Genomic DNA, 21,541 nt, shown 5'->3' with positions numbered 1-21,541 from the left:
AAGAAGTTCGAACTGGGTGCAGCCCACAGCAGCTCAGCAAGGTCTACTGCCTCTAAACTCCACCTCTATGGGGTAGGCATAGCCGAATAAAAGGCAGCAGACAACTTCTGCAGACTTAAACGTCCCTATCTGACAGCTCTGAAGAGAGCAGTGGTTCTCCCAGCACGGTGTTTGAGCTCTGAGAAAGGACAGACTGCCTCCTCAAGTGGGTCCCTGACCCCCATGTAGCCTAACTGGGAGATACTTCCTGGTAGGGGCTGACAGACACCTCATATAGGCAGCTGCCTCTCTGGGGTGAAGCCTCCAGAGGAAGGATCAGGCAGCAATATTTGCTGTTCTGCAGTATTTGCTGTTCTGCAGCCTCCGCTGGTGATACCCAGGCAAACAGGGTCTGGAGTGGAACTCCAGCAAACTCCAACAGCTCTGTAGCTGAGGGACCTGACTGTTATAAAGAAAACTAACAAACAGAAAGAAATAGCATCAACATCAACAAAAAGTTCATCTACACCAAAATCCCATCTGTAGGTCACCAACATCAAATACCAAAGGTTGATAAAACCACAAAGATGGGGAGAAACCAGAGAAGAAAAGCTGAGAATTCTAACAATCAGAGCACCTCTTCTGCTCCAAAGGATCACAGCTCCTTGCCAGCAATGGAACAAAGCTGGATGGAGAATGACTTTGACTAGTTGACAGAAGTAGGCTTCAGAAGGTCGGTAATAACAAACTTCTCTGAGCTAAAGGACGATGTTCAAACCCATCTCAAGGAAGCCAAAAACCTTGCAAGAAGATTAGATGAATGGCTAACTAGAATAAACAGTGTAGAGAAGACCTTAAATAATCTGATGGAACTGAAAACCATGGCACAAGAACTTCATGGCACATGCACAAGCTTCAGTAGCCAATTTGATCAAGTGGAAGAAAGGGTATCAGTGATTGAAGATCAAATTAATGAAATAAAGCAACAAGACAAGGTTAGAGAAAGAAAAGTAAAAAGAAATGAACAAAGCATCCAAGATATATGGGACTATGTGAAAAGACCAAATCTACATTTGATTGGTGTACCTGAAAGTGATGGGGAGAATGGAACCAAGTTGGAAAACACTTCAGGATATTATGCAGGAGAACTTCCCCAACCCAGCAAGGGAGTCCAATATTCAAACAGAAGGTTAACAAGGATATCCAGGACCTGAACTCAGCTCTGCAACAAGCAGACCTAATAGACATCTACAAAACTCTCCACCCCAAATCAACAGAATATATATTTTTCTCAGAACCACATCACACTTATTCTAAAACTGACTGCATAATTGGAAGTAAAACACTCCTCAGCAAATGTAAAAGAAGAGATATCACAACAAACTGTCTCTCAGACCACAGTGCAATCAAATTAGAACTCAGGATTAAGAAACTCACTCAAAACCACTCAACTACATGGAAACTGAACAACTTGCTCCTGAATGACTACTGAGTAAATAATGAAATGAAGGCAGAAATAAAGATGTTCTTTGAAACCAATGAGAACAAAGACACAATGTACCAGAATCTTTGGGACACATTTAAAGCAGTGTGTAGAGGAAAATTTATAGCACTAAATGCTCACAATGGAAAGCAGGAAAGATCTAAAATTGACACCCTAACATCACAATTGAAATAGCTAGAGAAGCAAGAGCAAACAAATTCAAAAGCTAGCAGAAGGCAAGAAATAACTAAGATCAGAGCAGAATTGAAAGAGAGAGAGATATAATAACCCCTTCAAAAATCAATGAATCCAGGAGCTGGTTTTTTGAAAAGATCAACAAAGGTGAGAGACTACTAACAAGACTAATAAAGAGAAAAGAGAGAAGAATAAAATAGATGCAATAAAAAATGATAAAGGGGATATAACCACCAATCCCACAGAAATACAAACTATCATCAGAGAATACTATAGACACCTCAATGCAAATAAACTAGAAGCTCTAGAAGAAATGGATAAATTCCTGGACACATACATTCTCCCAAGACTAAACCAAGAAGAAGTTGAATCTCTGAATAGACCAATAACAGGCTCTGAAATTGAGGCAATAATTAATAGGCTACCAACCAAAAAAAGTCCAGGACCAGATGAATTCACAGCCGAATTCTACCAGAGCTATGAACAGGAGCTGGTGCCATTCCTTCTGAAACTATTACAATCAATAGAAAAAGAGGGAATCCTCCCTAACTCATTTTATGAGGCCAACATCATCCTGATATCAAAGGCTGGCAGACAAACACACAAAAAAGCGAGTTTTAGACCAATATTCCTGATGAACATGAATGTGAAAATCCTCAATAAAATACTAGTAAACCACATCCAGCAGCACATCAAAAAGTTTATCCACCACAATCAAGTTGGCTTCATCCTGGGATGCAAGGATGGTTCAACATATGCAAATCAATAAACATAATCCATCACATAAACAACCAATGGCAAAAACCACATGATTATCTCAATAGATGCAGAAAAGGCCTTCAACAAAATTCAACAGCCCTCCATGGTAAAAACTCTAAATAATCTAGGTAATGACAGAACGTATCTCAAAATAATAAGAGCTATTTATGACAAACCCATAGCCAATATCATACTGAATGGGCAAAAACTGGAAGCATTCCCTTTGAAAACTGGCACAAGACAAGTATGCTCTCTCTCACCACTTGTACTCAACACAGTGTTGAAAGTTCTGGTCAGGGCATTCAGACAAGAGAAAGAAATAAAGGTATTCAATTAGGAAAAGAGGAAGTCAAATTGTCCCTGTTTGCAGATGACATGATCGTATATTTAGAAAACCCCATCATTTCAGCCCAAAATCTCCTTAAGGTGATAAGCAACTTCAGCAAAATCTCAGGATACAAAATCAATGTGCAAAAATCACAACCATTTCTATACAGCAATAACAGACAAACAGAGAGCCAAATCATGTGTGAACGTGAACTCCCATTCACAATTGCTATAAAGAGAATAAAATACCTAGGAATCTAACTTACAAGGGATGTGAAGGACCTCTTCAAAGAGAACTACAAACCACTGCTCAGTGAAATAAAAGAGGACACAAACAAATGGAAGAATATTCCATGCTCATGGATAGGAATAATCAATATCATGAAAATGGCCATACTGCCCAAAGTAATTTAAAGTAATTTATATAATCAATGTCATCCCTGTCAAGCTACCAATGATTTTCTTCACAGAATTGGAAAAAACTACTTTAAAGTTCATATGGAACCAAAAAAGAACCCGCATTGCCAGGACAATCCTAAGCCAAAAGAACAAAGCTGGAGGCATCACGCTACCTGACTTCAAACTATACTACAAGGCCACAGTAACCAAAACAGCATGGTACTGGTACCAAAACAGAGATATAGATCAATGGAACAGAACAGAACCCTCGGAAATAACACCACACATCTACAACCATCTGATCTTTGACAAACCTGATAAAAACAAGAAATAGGGAAAGGATTCCCTATTTAATAATGTTGCTGAGAAAACTGGCTAGGCATATTTAGAAAGCTGAAACTGGATCCCTCCCTTACACCTTATACAAAAATTAATTGAAGGTGGATTAAAGACTTAAATGTTAGACCTAAAACCATGACAACCCTAGAAGAAAACCTAGGCAATACCATTCAGGACATAGGCATGGATGGGCAAGGACTTCATGACTAAAACACAAAAATCAATGGTAACAAAAACCAAAATAGACAAATGAGATCTAATTAAAATAAAGAGATTTTGCATGGCAAAAGAAACTACCATCAGAGTGAACAGGAAACCTACAGAGTGGGAGAAAAGTTTTGCAATCTACCCATCTGACAAAGGGCTAATATCCAGAATCTACAAAGAACTCAAACAAGTTTACGAGAAAAAAACAACCCCATCAAAAAGTGGGCAAAGGATGTGAACAGACACTTCTCAAAAGACGACATCTGTGCAGCCAACAGACACATGAAAAAATGCTCACCATCACTGGTTATCAGAGAAATGCAAATCAAAACCACAATGAGATACCATCTCAGGTCAGTGAGAATGGTGATCTTTAAAAAGTCCATCCCATGCCAGTTATAATGGCAGTCATTAAAAAGTCAGGAAACAACAGATGCTGGAGAGGATGTGGAGAAATAGGAACGCTTTACGCTGTTGGTGGGAGTGTAAATTAGTTCAACCATTGTGGAAGACAGTGTGGCAAATCCTCAAGGATCTAGAACTAGAAATACCATTTGACCCAGCCATCCCATTACTGGGTATATGCCCAAAGGATTATAAGTCATTCTACTATAAAGATACACGTACGTTTATTGTGGCACTATTCACAACAGCAAAGACTTGGAACCAACCCAAATGTCCATCAGTGATAGACTGGATTAAGAAAATGTGGCACATATACACCATGGAATACTATGCAGTCATAAAAAAGGATGAGTTTGTGTCCTTTGCAGGGACATGGATGAAGCTGGAAACCATCATTCTCAGCAAACTATCACAAGGACAGAAAACCAAACATTGTATGTTCTCACTCATAGGTGGGAATTGAACAAGGAGATCACTTGGACACAGGGCAGGGAACATCACACACCGAGGCCTGTTGGGGGGCTGGGGGAAGGATAGCATTGGGAGAAATACCTAACGTAAATGATGAGTTGATGTGTGCAGCAAACCAACATGGCACATGTATACCTATGTATCCAACCTGCACGTTGTGCACATGTATCCTAGAACTTAAAGTATAATTAAAAAAAATGAAAAAACAAAACAAAAACCCTCATTGATTGTAGTGTCTTGTCTGTGCATTACAAAAAAGGAATATTATACTACTTTATGTACAATTTAAACATCTTATAGTATGCATACAATTCACCCCATCCTTTGTCATATTTTTGGTAATTACATTTATTAATGTTCTAATCCCCATGCACATATTTGTTTACACTGTTAATTATTGACTGATTAATAAAATAAAATGCCCTCTGTGTGAACCCCCAAAATTTGAGACAGGTCTCAGGTAATTTAAAAAGTTAATTTTGCCAAGATTGAAGATGTGCATCCATGACACAGACTCAGGAGGTCCTGGTGACATGTGTCCAACGTGGTGAGAGCACAGGATGGTTTTATACATTTGAGGAGACATGATACATCAGTCAAAATATGCAAGATGAACATTTGCTCAGTCTGGTCCAGAAAGGAGGAACAACTATAAGCAAAAGTGGGACAACTCAAAATGGGGAGGAGGCTTCCAGGTCACAGGTAGGTGAGAGACAAGTGATTGCATTCTTTTGAGCTACTGATTCACCTTTCCAAAGGAGACAGTCAGATACACATTTATCTCAGTGAGCAGTGGGATGACTGTGAATAGAATGGGAGGCAGATTTGCCCTAAGCAGTGCCCAGCTTGAATATTTCCTTTAGCTTAGTGATTTTGGGGCCCTGAGATATTTCCTTGTCACATCTTTATCTTCATCTTTACCATTTTCTGGATTTTTGTTTGTGTAGATTCATGTTTCTGCTTGGTATTTTCTCTGCCTGAGGAAATGTGTTATCATGTCATATAATGCATTTTTCCTGGGGTGAATAAATGTTCTTTGTCTGAAAAAATTATGTCTTTTTTGTGTTTATTATAGAGATAATTGTGAGCCCATCAAAAGAAAAATTCATCTCTCAAAATAGTTTGCTATTTTCTAACATAACCATTTCTTACAGTTCCTATTTCTGTGCTAAAACTCCTCATTTGCTCATCCGTGATGTCTACTTTTTCCAATAGTGATATTGTTTGAATCTGTGTTCCCACCCAAATCTCAAGTTGAATTGTAATCCCCGGTGTTGGAGGGGGCCCCAGTGGGAGGTGATTGGATCATGGGGGTGGAACTTTCATGAATGGTCTAGTTCCATCCCATTGGTACTGTTCTCATGATAGTGAGTTCTCAGGAGATGCGGTTGTTAAAAAGAATGTAGCACCTCCCCCATCTCTCTTCCTCTTGTACTGGCCATGTGAGGAGCCAGCTTCTCCCTTGCCTATTCGATGATTGAAAGTTTCCTAAGGCCACCTAGCTATGCTTCCTGTACAGCCTACAGAACCATGAGCCGTTTAAAGTTACCTAAAAATGTGGAACCAGCTTTTGCATTGGGTAACAGGCAGAGGTTGAAACAGTTTGCGGGGCTCAGAGGAAGACGGAAGATGAAGGAAGAGTTAAAATTTCCTAAATGCGTGTTTAATGGGTTGTCACTAGATTGCTGATAGTGATATGGACACTGAAGACCAGGCTGCAGGCTGAGGAGGTCTCAGATGGAAATGAGGAACTTATTGGGAAGTGGAGTAAAGTTCACCTTTGTTAAGGATTAGCAAAAAACTGGTGGCATTGTGCCCCTGCCCTAGGGATCTGTGGAACTTTTGAAATTAAGAGAGATGATTTAGGATTTCTAGTAGAAGAAATTTCTAAGCATCATAGCATTCAAGATGGGGCCTGGTGGCTTCTAATATCCTATGCTCATGTGTGTCAACAACAAAAAAAATCATGTAAAACTGGCACTTATGTTTAAAAGAAAAGCAGACTATAAAAGCTTTGAAAATTTGTAGCCTGGCCACATGGTAGAAAATAAAAACCCATTTTCTGGTGAGGAATTCAAGCCAGCTGCACAATTCTGCTTAAGTAACAAGGAGCTGAATGTTAATAACCAAGACAATGGGGAGGCTTCAAAGGCATCTCAGAGACCTCTGCAGTAATCCCTCCTCCCATCACAGGCCGAGAAGACTAGGAGGGGAGAATGCTTTCATGGACCACACCCAGGGCCCCACTGCCCTGTGCAGTGTCTAGACACTACTGCTGATATCCTGGGTGCTCCAGTGCCAGCCTCGGCCCAAAGGACCACAATATAGCTTGAGCCACTGGTTCAGAGGGTGCAAACCATCAGCTTTGGTGGCTTCTACTTGGTGGTAAGCCTGTGGGTGCACAGAGAAAGTGTTGAGGCCTTGGAGCCTCGGCCTAAATTTCAGAGGATGTGTGGAAAAGCATGGATGCCCAGGCAGAAACCTGCCGCAGGGGTGGAGTCCTCATGGAGAACATTTACTAGGGCAGTGCAGAGGGCAATTGTGCGATTGGCGCCCCCACACAGAGTCCACACTGGAGCACTGCCTAGTGGAGCTGTGAGAAGAGGGCCACCATCCTGCAGACCTCAGAATTATAGATCCACTGACAGCTTGTAATTGGGCCTGGAAAAGGCATAAGTATTCAATGGCAGCTCACTGGGGACTGAACCATGCAAAGTCACAGGGTTGGAGCTGCCCAAGGCTTTGGGAGCTCAACCCTTGCACCAGTGTGCCCTGGATGTGGGACATGAAATCGAAGGAAATCATTTTGGAGCTTTAAGATTTAATGACTTCCCTGCTGAGTTTCAGACTTGCACAGGACCTGTAGCCCCTTTCTATTGCTGATTTCTCCCAAGTATTTACCCAAAACTTATACCTCCGTTGTATTTTAGCAGTAATTAACTTTTTTTTTTTTAATTTTACATGCTGATAGGCAGAAGGGATTAGCCTTGTCTCAGATGAGACTTTGGATTGGGGACCTTTGGGTTAATGCTTCAATGAGTTAAGACTTCGGGGGACTGTTGGGATTGTATTTTGCAATGTAAGAAGGACATGAGATTTTGGAGGGGCCAGGGCAGAATTATAAGTTTTGGATCTGTGTCCCCACCCCGATGTCAGGTTGGATTGTGTCCCAGTGTTGGAGGTAAGGCCTGGTGGGAGGTGACTGGATCATGGGGGTGGAATTAAATAGTGGAAAACAATGACTATTTAAAATAGAATATTTTAGCAAATCTGAGAGAAAGTAGAAAAGACTTAGAAAACATTTAACATATTTAATATGCTATAAAAGCAAGTCAAAAATCAGAAAAAATTGTGTGATAGAATGAAACATGGCATGTAAAATTATGTTTCAAAATTATTTCCTAGGCTACTGCATGCTTTTACAAAATATTTGTGATGCATTATTTGAAATCATTTATAAGAGAATGGCACAAAATTGTTGATCTCAACCTAAAACTTCAGCATAAATACAGATAAATGTGTGGAAAGATCCACATATAAATTTTATCAAGTATTGTATGCCCATTATGATGTTATTGGTATTATGGTATTATTTCATTACTGCTATTCAAGTTTTTCATCCCTTTTATGTGTTTTCCAAGTTATTCTGCAAAAATAGGAATTATGCTCCCAGTCAGAAAAAAAAGATATCAACAAAAATGTATTTTTCTTTGGCAGAATTCTGATAAAAGAATAACTTGGAAAAGTGTAAAATTTGGTTTTGGCAGTTATTTTTCCTTTTTTTGAGCTCCCTAAATCTATATATACTCAGCCTGTTCAGTTACACTTCTTGCCTTTCCATGTTCCTGACTACTAGCCATTATAAATGTTAACTTATTATAAATTATGGGGATAAAGAAATATATTCACATTAATGATGTGACATAATTATAGTATAGCAAGGAAGGTCCAGAATGAATACATAAGCATTCAACGAGATTTTTTCATGTTCAGGGACTACAATACAGATCAAAACAGCCTCAACACATGCTAACAGAACTGACATTTTATTGAAAAAACACAGATAACTTTTTAAAAGTAACTAGTAAAATTCTTAGTATACACAGGAGTGCTAAATTATATGTATTTATGCTGATATATTATTTATTACACTATTATATATTAAATGTAAATTACCATATTATTAAATAAAATGTATTTTTAGCATTCTGTAGATTGACTTTGTATTATCTCAGTCTCATTTGAAGACCAACTTTAATTTTTTCAAAATATTTTATCAACTTATTTTTATATTTTGATATCATATATAATTAATGGTCAAAAATATTTTCTGCCATTTTTTCATAAAATTTTATAATTTGACATTTTGGCCTAAGATTGTGTTAATTTCTGTGTATGGTTTGAAATATGGATCAAGGTTCATGTTTTTCATACGTATATCACATTTTCCCAGCATCATATTGTTTAAATACTATTATTTCTTCATCAGATTGACTTTACAATTTAGTCAAAATGAATTGGTGACATGTATGGATATTTCTGGTCCTTCTATTTCTATTCATCCATCCTTTCTTGAGAATCACACTACATTGGCTAATCTAGTTAGAGAGTAAATCTGGAAATTACCAGTGTAAATCTGGAAATTACCAGTGTAAATTCTCCAACTTTGTGATTCTCTTTCAGACTGTTTTGCATATTCTAGTTTATTCACCTTTTATATTAGCTTTAGAATCATCATGCTAGTGTGTACAGATATTTTTCTGGGACATTGGTTGGAATTGCATTAACTCTATAGATCAATAGGACTCTAAATCTATAGATTTGAATCCTTCAATCCATAAATATGATACTCCTCTCCACTTAATAATTATTTATTTTTTAAGTGTATCTACTTGCACTCTTAGCATACAGATATTTTTGGTTTTTTATTGATAACTGTAACAAATTGCCACAAATTTAGTTGGTTACAACAACACAAATTTATTATATTAGAGTCTAAAGGTCAGAAATCTAAATTAGGTTTATCTTGGCTAAAATGAAGGCATTGGCAGGGCTTTGTTCCTTCTGTTGGCTCTAGAGGAGAATCTGCTTGATTGTCTTTAGAAGATTCTACTTGCTTCCTCCATTCTTTGGCTCATGGACTTTACCTCCACCTCTAGTCATTACTGTAGCATTTTCCAGTGTTTCTCTTCTACTTGCAAGGACCCTTGTGATTATGTTGGGCTCACCTAGATAATCTAGGATAATCCAAATCTCAAAATATTTAATCATAGCTGCAAATTTCCTTCTACCATAAAATGTGATGCTTTTGAGTTCAGGGGTTACTCTGTAAACATCTTTTGGAGGGGGACTGTTATTCTGCCTACCACAGAGATCTTATAATTTGTATTTAGAGTTTCACCTAAATATGTTATATGTTTTAATTAGCTTGATTTAATCATTGTATAATGTATACATATATCCAAACATCATGTTGTACACCTTAAATATATACAATTTTTATGTCAGTTAAACCTTAATAAATTGGTAGAAACAGGGATGAATGATACAAAAATGTATTTCACTGAAAGAAAAACCATAAATAACAGTGAATATAGTACTCTTTTTGAGAAATCATGAAGGAGATATAATAACTAAATTCTCTTTTCTTTCACTTTAGGATATCACTTAAAGTTATATAAGTACACATGCATTTACCATAATACAATATTAGAAATTATATACAAAAAAGTGTTATCACTTTGGAAATTTCTATGTACATACAGTGTTTCCAGCTGACAGAATTTTTTTACTGTTCAGAATGTTCCCCCACCCCCAATGGAAAAGATTCTATGTATTCTATTAGTACAATTGTTTTAATATTGAAAAAGATACTTCAACTGATTGTTGTTTTACTTTCAGACATTAATGATCTTACACATATTCATCCATTCTGAACCTTAAAAAAAGCTAAAATCTTTCCTGTAACCATGTAGTAATTGTTTTTTATAGTTTCTCCATTTTCATTGGAATCAAAATTGTATTAATAACTTACTATTTATAACATTTTTAACACATTTCTGCCGTATAAGTAGCTTATTTATAACCTACTTCTCAAAAATGCATACTAGTTTTATGCTGCAGGTGGCCTCACACCATCCCGGCACTTGTCTTACTCTTTTACTCTCTCTGTCTCTGTGTGTGTGTGTGTGTGTGTGTGTGTTTCCCTCTCTCTCTCTCCATTAGATTAAGAGTTAAGAAGTGTCAACACAAGAAAATGGGACCAGGCATGGTGGCTCACGCCTGTAATCTCAGCCATTTGGGAAGCTTAGGTTGGTGGATCAGGAGGTCAGCAGTTCGAGACCAGCTTGACCAATATGGTGAAACCCTGTCTCTACGAAAAATACAAAAATTAGCCAGGTGTGTTGGTGCGCACCTGTGATCCCAACTACTCAGGAGGCTGAGGCAGGAGAATCCCTTGAACCCGGGAGACAGAGGTTGTAGTGAGCCGAGATGACGCCACCGCACTCCAGGCTGCACAAAAGAGCAAGACTCCATCATACACACACACACACACACACACACACACACACAGAGAGAGAAAATGGGGAGAGAAGACTAGGAGATATCTCTTGAGTATCAATTCTATCATATCCTTCCATTGTTCATACATATTCTTAACAAATGGGGAAAAAGATAATTAAAAACGATGAAATATTCTTGGGTAGACTATGCTTAACCCTTCATAAGTTGGTGACTTAAGGCTTTGAAAGGTATTTTAAAAGTCAATGAGAAAATGTTTTAGTCTTTGACAGAAAATGGACACTGTGGATCAGCAAAGAAGGGACCTGAGAGGCAGGGGAGTCTTTTGGGAGCTCTAAAGGAGAAGCCTTGCAAATGATGACTAGTTGATAAGTGAGAACAGTTTAGAGAATTTAGGAATCTGGAGTAAAACCTTCCAGCTGACGAAGAATGGCTGTGGCCTCTACAATGCATTTCTTATTTGAGCCAAGCATCATTTGGCAAAAATAGATAAATTCTTAAGGAACCTAAGTGCATGTGTTTTCTCAGGAGTACACAGATCCTATGTACAGTCTTCTAGAAGGCACAGAAAGTTCCTTGAAGTAGCCCAGCACTGAGGAGTGGGTGCAGAGGATCCAAAACAGGCATCACCATGCTCGCAGCTACAGCCCCATCCCCAGGGACACCACATATGCAGTGCATGATGTACATTACCCGTCACAGAAAGGTGACATTTATAGTTTAGTTCACATAAATGACACCTCCCTGTGAAAGGCACTGTACACCGAATGGCTGAATGTGGCATCCCAGACCCAATGCTCCCTATTCATGCCATTTTTATTCAAGTCCCTATAGGTGTATGCCTTCACATGGCCACCAAGATTTTATGCCAAGGAACAGTGCAACTTCTAGCCCCCAGCGCTCCCCTTTTCATCCTGCCCCGAGTGAGACTTTAACATGCAGATTTTTGTTTTGTTTTCATTTTCAGATGACGTCTGGCTCTGTGACCCAGACTGATATGCATTGGTGCAATCTCGACTCACTGCAACCTCCGCCTCCCGGGTTCAAGCACTTCTCCTGCCTCGGCCTCCCAAGTAGCTTGGATTAAAGGCACACACCACATCAAATGGCTAATTAACATGCAGATTTTAGGCTGATCAAGAATTGAGCTTTTCGCTTCATCTCTTCCCCAAAGGAGAGTAATCCTGGTCTGGATTATCCCATTTGTTTTCATGTTAATTTGCTTGTCTCATTAAAAATCCTCAAAATCAGGCCAGGCGCAGTGGCTCACGCCTGTAATCCCAGCACTTTGGTAGGCCAAGGCTGGCAGATCATCTGAGGTCAGGAGTTTGAGACGAGCCTGGACAATGTGGTGAAACTCCATCTCTACTACAAATATAAAAAATTAGCCAGGTGTGGTGGTAGGTGACTGTAACCCCAGGTAATCTGGATGCTGAGGCAGGAGAATCATTTGAACCCAGGAGACAGAGGTTGCAGTGAGCCGAGGCTGTGCCTTTGCACTCCAGCCTGGGCAACAAAAGTGAAAATCCATCTCAAAATAAAACAAAACAAAAAATCTTCAGAGTCGGCTGGGCATGGTGGCTCATGCCTGCAATCCCAGTACTTTAGGTGGTCTAGGTGTGCAAATCACTTGAAGCCAGGAGTTTGAGACCATCATAGTGTGCAAATCACTTGATGTCAGGAGTTTGAGACCACCCTGGCCAACATGGCCAAACACCATCTCTACTAAAAACACTAACTTAGCCGGGTGTGGTGGCTCGCGCCTGTAATCACAGCTACTCGGGAGGATCACTTGAACCTGGGAGGCAGAGGTTGCAGTGAGTGGAGATGGCACCAATATACTCCAGCCTGGGTTACAGAGTGAGACCCTGTTTCAAAAAAACAAAAACAAACAAAACCCCCAAAACCCTTCAAATTACAGTTAAGTAGACAGGGTCAACCACTCACCAAAGATTTCTATTGTCCTAAAACTCCAACTGTGCTGCACAGACCCTAATTCCAACGGGAAAACCACAGAATACAACAACCTGGATCCAAACTACTAGAGAAGAGTCAGATAGTACCAGGTTGGAGAGAGCAGAAATTTAATTTCTTCTTCAGGCTATGCAGTGGGAAGAACCCATAGAAATTAATATGAGAGACAGACAAGACAGATAATGGGCTGGAAGACAAGAAATGCTATTCTATTTTTCTTAGCTCCATGGGTCTTTATAGTTCATTTATTTGGGCTCTCTCTCTCTCTCTCTCTCTCTGTGTGTGTGTGTGTGTGTGTGTGTGTGTATGTGTGTTATTAACAATTAATAACTCTAAGATTTTTTAGCTTTATTATTTAGTGTTTGCATTAATATATTTTACATCCTTTTACCCAACTTTCACATAGGTCTTCATATTTAAAATGGGTTGGTTTTAGAAAGTATACAGCTGTTTCTTATTTTTATATCATTTGACAATGTCTATCTTAATTGAAGCATTTATATCATTTATATTAATATAATTATTTATATACATGCATTGAAATCTACTGGCTTTCTAGTTGTTTTCTGTACTTCATCCTTTTCTAATTCTTAATTTTCCTGTTTTTCTGCCTGATATTGGATTTAGTATTTTCATCATTCAGTTATATTTTCTGCACTCTTGGCTGATTAGTTGGTCACTTTAAAAGAATAGCAGTTGCTCTGGAGTTTCCAGTGTTCATATTTAATTCATCACAGTGTGTCTTCAAAGAATATTACACTAGTTTACGTATAGTTTAAAACCCTTATGATAGTATACTTACAATTCATCCCATCCTTTGCAATATATTTGTTAATTTTATTAATGCCCACACAAATTTGTTTACACCGTTATTTATTATTTACACTGTTATTTGTTATTGACTGATTAAAAATAGTAAAATGTCCCCTGCGTGAACTCTGAAAATTTGAGACAGGTCTCAGTTAATTTCAAAAGTTAATTTTTCCAAGGTTGAGGATGCGCACCAGTGACCCAGCCTCAGGGGGTCCTGATGGCATGTGCCCAAGGTGGTCAGAGCGCAGTTTGGTTTTAAACATTTTGGGGAGACATGAGACATCAGTCAAAATATGTAAAATGAACGTTGGTTTGGTCTGGTCTGAAAAGGTGGGACAACTCGAAGCAAAAGTGGGACAATTCAAAGTAGGGAGGAGGATTCCAGGTCACAGGTAGATGAGAGACAAATGGTTACATTCTTTTGAGTTACTGACTAAACTTTCCAAAGGAGGCAATCAGATACACATTTATCTCCGTGAGCAAAGGGAGGACTATGAATAAAATGGGAGGCAGCTTGAATTTTCCCTTTAACTTAGCGATTTTGGGCTGAGATATTTTCCTTTCACATCCATATCTTCATCTTTACCATTTTCTGGGTTTCGAATTTGTATGTGGCGATTCACGTTTCTGCCTGGTATTTTTTCTGCCTGAGGAAATGTGTTAACATATCTTGTAATGTACTTATAATGGGGTGAATAATCTAAATTTTCTTTGTCCAAAAAAATTGTCATTTTTGTGTTTATTATAGAGATAATTGTGAGCCCATCAAACAAAATATTTATCTCTCAAAATAGTTTGTTTTGCGTTTCTCTAATTGTAAATTTCTAAGAAATTTACAGTTCCTATCTCTGTGCTAAATTTCCTCATTTGTTTGTAATCAACTAATGTTTGAAGTGGCACCTTGTGGGAGCAGTTTGGATCATGGGGGTGAAATTTTCATGAATGGTCTAGCACCATCCCTTTGGTGCTGTTCTCATGATAGTGAGTTCTCACGAGATCTGGTTGTTAAAAACTGTGTAACTGCTGGGTGCAGTGGCTCACACCTATAATCCAGCACTTTGGGAGGCCAAGGCAGGTGGATCATGAGGTCAGGAGATCGAGACCATCCTGACCAACATGTTGAAAGCCCATCTCTAGTAAAAATACCAAAAAAAATTTTCTGGGCATGGTGGTGCACACCTGGAGTCCCAGCTACTCAGGAGCCTGAAGCAGGAGAATTGCTTGAGCCTGGGAGGCGGAGGTTGCAGTGAGTTGAGATCACACCACTGCACTCCAGCTTGGTGACAGAGTGAGACTCCATCTCACAAAAAAAAAAAAAAGTGTGTAGCAACTACCCAACCTCTCTCTTGCTCCTGTTCTAGCCATGTGAGGTGTTAGCTCCTCCTTTGAATCTGCCATGGTTGAAAGTTTCCTGAGGCCTCCCAGCCATGCTTCCTGTACAGCCTAAAGAACCATGAGCCAAATATAAAGATACCTAAAAATTTGGAAACAGCTTTTGAATTGGGTAACGAGCAAAAGTTGACACAGTTTGGAAGGCTCAGAGGGAGATAGGAAGATGAAGGAAAAGTTGAAAATTCCTAAAGAATTATTAAATGGCAGTCATTAAATTGCTGATAGTGATGTGGACCCTAAAGGCCAGGCTGAGGAGGTCTCAGATGGAAATGAGGAAATTGTTGGGAAGTGGATTAAAGGTCACCTTTGTTATGGATTAGACAAGAAACTGGTGGCATTGTGCCCCTGCCTTAGGGATCGGTGGAATTTTTGAACTTGAGTGTGTAATGATTTAGGGTTTCTGGTAGAAGAAATCTGTAAGCAGCATAGCATTCAAGACGGGGCCTGTTTCGTTCTAATAGCCTATGCTCAAGTGTGTCAACAAAAAAATGATGTAAAACTGGGACTTAAATTTAAGGAAAGCAGAGTGTAAAGCATTTGAAAATTTGTAGCCTGGCCACATGGTAGAAAAGAAAAACTCATTTTCTTGCGAGGCATTGGAGGCAGCTGCGGAAATCTGCTTAAGTAACGGAGCTGACTGTTAATACCCAGGACAATAGGGAAGTCACTGAGGCATTTCAGAGACCACTGTAGTAACCCTTCCTCTCATCATAGGGCAATAAGCCTCGGAGGGGAAAATGCTTTCACGGGTTACACCCAGGGCCCCACTGCCCTGTGTAGCCTCTGAACACTGCTCCCTATATCCTAGGTGCTCAAGTGCCAGCCTTGGCCCAAAGTGTCCGATACAGCTTTAGCCACTAGTTCAGAGGGTGCCAACTGTGAGCCTTGATGGCTTCCACCTGGTGTTAAGCCTGTGGTGCACAGGAAAGAGTTGAGACTTGGGAGCCTCAGCCTAGATTTTACAGGATGTATGAAAAAGCATGAATGTCAAGGCAGAAGGCTGCTGCAGTGGTGGAGCACTCATGGAGAACCTTTACCAGGTTAGTGCAGCGGGGAATGTGGGGTTGGAGCCCCCATGCTGAGTCCACACTGGAGCACTACCTAGTGGAACTGTGAGAAGAAGAACACCATCCTCTAGACCCCAGAAGGGTAGATCTACCGACAGCTTGTAATTGGGCCTGGAAAAAGCATAGGAACTCAATGCCAGCCCATTGGGGGCTGAACCCTGCAAAGTGACAGGATTGAAGCTGCCCAACGCTTTGGGAGCCCACTCCTTGTGCCAGTGTGCTCTGGATGTGGGACATGGAATTGAAGGACATCATTTTGGAGCTTTAATGACTTCCCTGCTGGGTTTCAGACTTGCACAGGACCTGTAACCCCTTTCTGTTGGCTGATTTATCCCGATTATTTACCCAGTGCTTACAACTACATTGTGTCTTAGAAGTAATTAACATTTTTTTCCCCCACAGGCCTATAGGCAGAAGGGATTAGCCTTATCTCAGATAAGATTTTGGACTTGGACTTTTGAGTTAATCCTTCAATGAGTGAGTTAAAGCTTTTATGGACTGTTGGGATTGTATTTTGCAATGTGAGAAGGACATGAATTTTGGGAGAGGTCAGGGCATTATTATTATGTTTGGCTTTGTATCCCCACCCAAATCTCAGGTTGAATTGTAATCCCCAATATTGGAGGTGGAGCCTGGTGGAAGGTGGTTAGTTCATGGGGGTGGAATTCTGGTGGAATTAAATATTGGGAAAAAAACACTATTTAAAATAGAATCATTTAGTGCATCTGAGAGAAAGTAGAAAAGACTTAGAAAACATTTAAAATATTTAAAATGCTACAAAAGAAAGTCAGAAATCAATCAGAAAAAAATGTATGATATAACGAATCATGGTACATAAAATCATTTTTCATAAAATATTCATGATGCATTATTTAAAATCATTTGTAGAAAAATAGCACAAAATTATTGACCACACCTAAAATGTAAGTATAAATACAGATAAATATGTGGAAAGATACATATCTTAATTTTATCAAACACTGTATCCACATTATGATGTTCCTGGTATTATGGTATAATTTCATTACTGCTTTTCATGTTTTTCATACCTTGTATGTGTTTTCCAAGCTTTTCTTCAACAAATAGGAATTACCCTCATGGTCAGAAAAAGAAAGACATCAATAAAAATGTAATTTTGTTTGACAGAATTCTGATACTGGAATAACTTGGAAAGATGTAAAATTTGTTTTTGGCAGTTATTTTTCCTCTTTTCTGCTCCCTAAATCTATATATACTCAGCCTGTTCAGTTAGAGTTCTTGCCTTTCCATGTTCCTGACTACTAACCATAATGTTCATTTATTATAAATTATGAGGATAAGCTAATATATTCACATTAACGATGTGACAAAATTATAATATAGCAAGGAAGGTCCAGAATGAATATGTAACCGTTAAACCAGATTTGTTCATGTGTTGAGACAACACAGATCAAAACAGCCTCAACACATGCTAACAGAACTGACATTTTATTGAAAAACACAGATAATTTTTTAAAAGTAGAGAAATTCTTAGTATACACAAAAGTAGAGAAATTCTTATACACAGGAGTGTTAAATTATATGTACTTATTTATGCTGATATATATTATTATATTAAAAAATTACATGCATTTTTAGTATTCTCTAGTTTACATTTTTGTTATCTCAATGGTCTTATATGAAGACAAAGTTAAATTTTTTAAAGTCTATTTTATCAATTTATTTTTAATCAATTTTATTTTTATATTTTGATATCATATATAATAATTTAATGGTCAAAATTATTTTCTCTCATTTATTTTAATGAAATATGATAGTTTCACATTTTGGCCTAAGATTGTGTTAATTTCTGTATATGATTGGAAAAATGTATCAAGATTCATATTCTTCATATATATGTCACATTTCCCAGCATGTTGTTGTTTAAATATTATTTCTTCATTAGATTGACTTTACAACTTCATCAAAATGAATTGGTGACATATATGGATATCTCTGGTCTTTCCATTCTATTTGTCCATCCTTTCTTCAGTACCACACTATATTGGCTAATCTAATCTAGTTAGACAGTAAATCTGGAAATTACAAGTGTAAATCCTCCAGCTTTATGATTATGTTTCAGATTGTTTTGCATACTCTAGTTCATTTGCCTTTTATATTTCAGAATATATCATCATGGTAATATCTACAAATATTCTTCTAGGACATTGGCTGGACTTGCATTAACTCTGTGGATCAATAGATCTCTATAAATCTATAGATTTGAAACCTTCAATTCATAACTATGATACTCCTCTCCACTTAGTAATTATTTGATTTCCTAGTGTATTTACATTTTCACATACAGATGTTTTTGGTTTTCTATTGATACTGTAACAAATTGCCACAGATTTTCTTGTTTACAACAATACAAATTTATTTTATTAGAGTCTAAAGGTGAGAAATCTAAATTAGGTTAATCTCAACTAAAATGAAGGCATTGGCAGGGCTTTGTTCCTTCTGTTGGCTCTAGAGGAGAATCTACTTGATTGTCTTTAGAAGATTCTACTTGCTTCCTCCATTCTTTGGCTCATGGCCTTTACCTCCTCCCCTAGTCAATATTATAGCATTTTCTCCTCCCCTAGTCAACATTATAGCATTTTCCAGTGTTTCTCTTATAAGACCCCTTATAATTATGTTGGGCTCACCTAGATAATCTAGGATAATCCCAATCTAAAAATATTTAATCATATCTGCAAAATTCTTTCTACTATAAAATGTGATGTTTTTGCATTCAGGTGTTATTCTGTAAACATCTTTTGGAAGGGGTTTTTATTCTTCCTACCAGAGATCTTGTAATTTTTCCATAGAGTTGTGCTTAAATATTTTATGTTTATATTATGTTTTAATTAGCTTGATTTAATCACTGCATAATGTATAAATATATCAAAACATCATGTTGTACACCATAAATATATACAATTTTTATGCCACTTAAACCTTAATAAATTGGTAGACAAAAGATTGAATAATACAACAAAGTATTTCCCTGAAACAAAAAAAATAAATACCAGTGAACATACTATTCTTTTTGAGAAATCATAGAAGAGATATAACAACTAAATTCTCTTACTTTTCTTTCATTTTAAGATACCACTTAAAGTTATATAAGTGCACATGCATTCACTAAAATACAGTTGTAGAAATTATATACTATAAAGAGTTACCAGTTTGGAAAATTCTACGTACATACAATATTTACAACTGACAGATTTTTTTTTACTGTCGAGAATGCTACCCCATCCCCCCAAAAAAAGATTGTATGTATTCTATTAGAACAATTGTTTTCATTATGGAAAAGATACTTCAACTCATTTTTTTCACTTTCAGACATTAATGGTCTTACACATATTCATCCATTCTGAATCTAAAAACACAAACTAGAATCCTGCCTGTAAACATATAGTATTTGTTTTTTATAGTTTCTCCCTTTTGGTGTATATGCCACAGCCTCTAATTCAGTCGGAATCAAAATTGTATTAATAACTTACTATTTATAACTTTTTAAAAACACATTTCCACAATATAAGTAGCTTATTTATAACCTACTTCCTAAACATGCATATTAGTTTCATGCTGCAGATGACCTCACACTGTCTGGGGCTTGTCTTTCTCTTGCGTGCTCTCTCTCTCTCAATCACACACACAGTCTGACACTCGTCTTTCTGTTGTGTGCACGCTCACTCTCTCTGTGAGTGTATGTGTATTTCCCTCTATTTCTTTCCATTAGGTTAAGAGTTAAGAGATGTCACCAAAAGAAAATGGGGAGAGAAGCCTAGGAGATATTTCTTGAGTATCAATTCTATTATACCCTTCCATTCTTCAAATATATTCTTAAAAATAGGTAAAATAGATAATGAAAAGGAGTGAAATATTCTTGGGTGGACTATGCTTAACCCTTCATAAATTTGTGAAGTAAAGTTTTGAAAGTTAATGTAAATGTCAATCAGAAAACGTTTTAGACTTTGACAGAAAATGGACCCTGTGGATCAGCAATGAAGGGACCTGAGAGGCAGGAGAGTCTTAAAGGAGAAGCCTTGCAAGGGATGACTAGTTCATAGGTGAGAAGAATTTAGGAATCTGGAGTGAAACCTTCCAGCTGACGAAGAATGGCTGTGGCCTCTATACAATGTATTTCTTATTTGAGCCAAGGCTCATTTGGCAAAAATAGATAAATTCTTAAAGAACTTAAGTGCATATGTTTTCTCAGGAGTACACAGATCCTATGTACAGTCTTCTAGAAGGCACAGAAAGTTCCTTGAAGTAGCCCAGCACTGAGGAGTGGGTGCAGAGGATCCAAAACAGGCATCACCATGCTCGCAGCTACAGCCCCATCCCCGGGGACACCACATATGCAGTGCATGTTGTACATTACTCTTCTCAGAAAGGTGAAATTTATATTTTAGTTCACATAAATGACACCTCCCTGTGAAAGGCACTGTACACTGAATGGCTGAATGTGGCATCCCAGACCCAATGCTCCCTATTCATGCCGTTTTTATTCAAGTCCCTATAGGTGTATGCCTTCACATGCCCCCCAAGATTTATGCCAACGAACAATGCAACTTCTAGCCCCTAGTGCTCCCCTTTTCATCCTGCCCCGAGTGAGATTTTAACATGTAGATTTTTCTTTTCTTTTGGTTTGTTTTTGTTTTGAGACTGGGTCTGACTCTGTCACCCAGATTGGCATGCACTGGCACGTTCTAGGTTCACTGCAACCTCTGCCTCCTGAGTCCAAGGGATTCTCCTGCCTCAGCCTCCTGAATATCTGGGATTAAAGGCACTCATGACCACAAATGGCTAATTAACACGCTGATTTTTAGGCTGAGCAAGAATAGAGCTTTTCACTTCATCTCTTCCTCACAGGCGAGTTATTCCTTGTCTGGATTATCCCTTTGGTTTTCACATTATTTTGCTTATCTCATTAAAAATCCTCAAAATCAGGCTAGGTGCAGTGGCTCATGCCTGTTTTCCCAGCATTTTGGGAGGCCAAGGCTGGCAGGTCATCTGAGGTGAGGAGTTCGAGACCAGCCTGGCCAACATGGTGAAACCCTCATTTCTACTAAAACTACAAAAAATTAGCCAGGTGTGGTGATGGGTGCCTGTAATGCCAGCTAGTCTGGAGGCTGAGGCAGGAAAATCACTTGAACCCGGGAGTCAGAGGTTGCAGTGAGCCGAAGTTGCGCCCTTG

The sequence above is a fragment of the Mandrillus leucophaeus genome, unplaced genomic scaffold (genome assembly GCF_000951045.1).
Source record: "Mandrillus leucophaeus isolate KB7577 unplaced genomic scaffold, Mleu.le_1.0 Scaffold422, whole genome shotgun sequence".
Taxonomy (NCBI): domain Eukaryota; kingdom Metazoa; phylum Chordata; class Mammalia; order Primates; family Cercopithecidae; genus Mandrillus; species Mandrillus leucophaeus.
The sequence above is the reverse complement of the archived record's forward strand: the minus strand, read 5'-3'. Positions refer to the sequence as shown.